A 4,595-nucleotide genomic window follows, 5' to 3' on the forward strand; every position below is an offset into this window, starting at 1 on the left:
ACACCATGTACTTCTTATTCTTTTGTTTTTAGAACAGTTTTCATTTAAGAGAGGTGATGGATTCATAGGACATTCATAGCTTTAAGACATAGACATTTAAATACTAATGATCATATAGTAAAAACACAAACATAAATAAAACATAAGGCATAGTAGATGAAAAATAGGAAAATAAGAACAAGGAGATTAAGTAACGGGTCCACCTTAGTGAGGGTGGTGTCTTCCTCTTCTTGAAGAACCAATGGTGCTTTTGAGCTCCTCTATGTCTCTTCCTTGTCTTTGTTGCTCCTCCCTCATAGCTCTTTGATCTTCTCTAATTTCATGGAGGATGATGGAGTGCTCTTGGTGCTCCACCCTTAGTTGTCCCATGTTGGAACTTAATTCTCCTAAGAAAGTGTTGATTTTCTCCCAATAGTTTTGTGGAGGGAAGTGCATCCCTTGAGGCATCTCAGGGATTTCATGGTGAGGAATTTCCTCATGCTTTTGTTGAGGTCCATGATCTCTTGTTTGCTCTATCCTTTTCTTAGTGATGGGCTTGTCCTCTTCAATGAAGATGTCTCTGGCCTTAGGTGCCATAAATGGTTATGGAAAAACAAAAAAGCAATACTTTTTCCATACCAGACTTAAAATGTTTGCTCGTCCTCGAGCAAAAGAATGAGGAAAGGAGGAGAAGAAGAAGAAATGGAGGAGATGGAAGTGTGTGGTGGGTTCGGTCAAGGGGTTTTAGGTGGTTATGATGTGTGAAAAGGAAGGAGTGATGGTTTGAATTTGAGTGGGTGGGTGTAGGTGGGTTGTATGATGGTTTTGGAGGAGTAATGGAGGTGATTGGTGGAGGTTAATTGAGGAAGAATGTTATGAAAAGGTGTGAAGAGGAGAGAAGAAGAGGTAGGGTAGGTAGGGATCCTGTGGGGTCCACAAATCCTGTGGGGTCAAGGACTTAACATCCCTGCTCCAATTAGGCGTGCAGAATGCCCTTGCTGTGCAATCCTGGCGTTTAACGCCAGACTGCTGCTTGTTTCTGGTGTTAAACACCCAAATGTAGCCTGTTTCTGGCGTTTAACGCCAGGTAGATGCTTGTTTCTGGCATTAAATGCCAGACAGATGCTTGTTTCTGGCGTTTAAACACCAGAATGCTCCTCCTCTAGGGTGTGCTGTTTTTCGTTCTGTTTTTAATTTTTTAGTAGTTTTTGTGACTCCACATGATCATCAACCTAATAAAACACGAAATAACAAAAAGAAAATAAAATAGATATGATTAAATAACATTGGGTTGCCTCCCAACAAGCGCTTCTTTAATGTCAATAGCTTGACAGTGAGCTCTCATGGAGCCTCACAGATAATCAGAGCAAGGTTGGAACCTCCCAACACCAAACTTAGAGTTTGAATGTGGGGGTTCAACACCATACTTAGAGTTTGGTTGTGGCCTCCCAACACCAAACTTAGAGTTTGACTGTGGGGGCTTTGGTTGACTCTGCAGTGAGAGAAGCTTTTCATGCTTCCTCTCCATGGTTACAGAAGGAGATCCTTGAGTTTTAAACACAAGGTTGTCCTCATTTAGTTGGAAGACCAACTCTCCTCTGTCCACATCAATCACAGCTCTTGTTGTGGCTAGGAAGGGTCTTCCAAGGATGATGGATTCATCCTCATCCTTCCCAGTGTCTAGGATTATAAAATCAGTAGGGATGTAAAGGCCTTCAACCTTTACTAACACGTCCTCTACTTGTCCATAAGCCTGTTTTCTTGAGTTGTCTGCCATCTCTAATGAGATTCTGGCAGCTTGCACCTCAAAGATCCCAAGTTTCTCCATTACAGAGAGTGGCATTAAGTTTATTCCAGACCCCAGGTCACACAGAGCCTTCTCAAAGGTCATGGTGCCTATGGTACAGGGTATTAAGAATTTGCCAGGATCCTATTTCTTTTGAGGTAATTTTTGCCTATCCAATGCATTCAGTTCATTGGTGAGCAAGGGAAGTTCATCTTCCCAAGTCTCATTACCAAATAATTTGGCATTCAACTTCATGATTGCACCAAGGTACTTAGCAACTTGCTCTTCAGTAACGTCTTCATTCTCTTCAGAAGAAGAATACTCATCAGAGCTCATGAAGGGCAGAAGGAGGTTCAATGGAATCTGTATGGTCTCTAGATGAGCCTCAGATTCCTTTGGTTCCTCAAAGGGAAGCTCCTTATTGGTCACTGAGCGTCCCAGGAGGTCTTCCTCACTAGGATTCACGTCATCCTCCTCCCTTCTAGGTTCGGTCATCATGGTCAAATCAATGGCCTTACACTCTCTCTTTGGGTTTACTTCTGTATTGCTTGGGAGAGTACTAGGAGGAGTTTCAATGACCCTTTTACTCAGCTGGCCTACTTGTGCCTCCAAATTTCTAATGGAGGACCTTGTTTCATTCATGAAACTTAGAGTGGCCTAAGATAGATCAGAGACTATATTTGCTAAGCTAGATGGATTCTACTCAGAATTCTCTGTCTGTTGCTGAGTGGATGATGGAAAAGGCTTGCTATTGCTAAACCTATTTCTTCCACCATTATTAAAGCCTTGTTGAGGCTTTTGTTGATCCTTCCATGAGAAATTTGGATGATTTCTCCATGAGGGATTATAGGTGTTTCCATAGGGTTCACCTATGTAATTCACCTCTGCTATTGCAGGGTTCTCAGGATCATAAGCTTCTTCTTCAGAAGATGCCTCTTTAGTACTGTTGGATAATTCCTTCAATCTATTCAGACTCTGAGAGATCATATTGACTTGCTGAGTCAATATTTTGTTCTGAGCCAATATGGCATTCAGAGTATCAATTTCAAGAACTCCCTTCCTCATAGGCGTCCCATTACTCACAGAATTCTTTTCAGAAGTGTACATGAACTGGTTATTTGCAACCATGTCAATGAGTTCTTGAGCTTCTACAGGCATTTTCTTTAGGTGAATTGATCCACCTGCAGAATGGTCCAATGACATTTTAGATAATTCAGGCAGACCATCATAGAATATATCCAGGATGGTCCATTCTGAAAGCATGTCAGAAGGAAACTTTTTGGTCAGTTCCTTGTATCTCTCCCAAGCTTCATAGAGGGACTCACCTTCTTTCTGTTTGAAGATTTGAACATCCACTCTAAGCTTACTAAGCTTTTGAGGAGGAAAAAACTTGGCTAAGAAAGCTGTGACCAGCTTATCCTAAGAGTTCAGGCTGTCTTTAGGTTGAGAGTCCAACCATATTCTAGCTCTGTCTCTTACAGCAAACGGGAAAAGCATAAGCCTGTAGACCTCGGGATCGACCCCATTGGTCTTAACAGTATCACAGATCTGCAATTCAGTTAAAAACTGAAAAGGATCTTCTGATGGAAGTCCATGAAACTTGCAATTCTGTTGCATCAGAGAAACTAATTGAGGCTTTAGCTCAAAATTGTTTGCTCCAATGGCAGGGATTGAGATGCTTCTTCCATGTAAATTGGAATTTGGTGCAGTAAAGTCACCAAGCATCTTCCCTGCAATGTTATTATTTTCGGTCATGTCTCCTTCTTTTTCGAAAATTTTAGTAAAGTCCTCTTCAGAGTGTTGTGTTTTAGCTTCTCTTAGCTTCCTCTTCAGAGTCCTTTCAGGTTCCAGATCAGCTTCAACAAGAATGTTCTTGTCCTTGCTCTTGCTCATATGAAAAAGAAGATAACAGAAAATATGGAATCCTCTATGTCACAGTATAGAGATTCCTTTATGTGAGTAGAAGAGAAGAAAAAGAATTCGAACACAGAAAGAGGGATAGGGTTCAAATTTTTAAGAAGAAGAGAAGTGTTAGTAGATAAATAAAATAATTAGAAAGAGATGAGGGGGAGAGAATTTCAAAAATAATTAAAAAGAAAAGAAAAATATTTTTGTTTTTAATTCAAAAATTAAAGTTAAAATTCGAAAATGAAGAAAGGAAAATAAAATTAAATCAAATTAACATTTAAAATAAATAGTTAATTAAAAAGAAATTTTGAAAAAGAGGAAGGTGATTTTCGAAAATTAGAGAGAGAATTAGTTAGGTAGTTTTGAAAAAGATAAGAATTAAACAAAAAGATAAGATTAATTGAAAAAGATTTGAAAATCAATTTTGAAAAGATAAGAAGATAGAAAAGAAGTTAGAAAGGATTTTGAAATTGATTTTGAAAAAGATGTGATTGAAACTTATTTTGAAAAAGATTTGAAAAAGAAATTTAAAAAGATTTGATTTTGAAAATTAAAGTTGATTACTTGACTAACAAGAAACAAAAAGATATGATTTTAAAATTTAAAGACTGAACCTTTCTTACTAGGCAAGTAACGAACTTAAAAATTTTTGAATCAATCACATTAATTGTTAGTAAAGATTTTAAATTATGAAACAAGATAAGAAAATGATTTTTGAAAATCAATTTGAAATTTTCGAAAATATGAAAGAAAAAATGAAAAAGATTTGATTTTTGAAAAAAGATTTGAAAAAGATAGGATTTTTAAATTGAAAATTTGATTTGACTCATAAGAAACAACTAGATTTTAAAAAGTTTTGAAAAAGTCAACTCAAATTTTCGAAAATTTATGAGAGAAAAAGGGAAAGATATTTTTTTGATTT

The 4,595-nt window shown here is 37.5% G+C and overlaps 1 non-coding gene across 1 annotated transcript; it reads left to right on the plus strand.

Moving 5' to 3' along the window:
- The first annotated feature begins 3,022 nt into the window (after nucleotides 1-3,022).
- On the plus strand, nucleotides 3,023-3,130 carry LOC112760416 (small nucleolar RNA R71). Its single transcript, XR_003180858.1, has one exon. It is a non-coding gene; the product is annotated as a small nucleolar RNA R71 (small nucleolar RNA).
- The last annotated feature ends 1,465 nt before the right edge of the window (nucleotides 3,131-4,595 follow it).

This window comes from Arachis hypogaea, chromosome 16 (assembly GCF_003086295.3).
Source record: "Arachis hypogaea cultivar Tifrunner chromosome 16, arahy.Tifrunner.gnm2.J5K5, whole genome shotgun sequence".
NCBI lineage: Eukaryota > Viridiplantae > Streptophyta > Magnoliopsida > Fabales > Fabaceae > Arachis > Arachis hypogaea.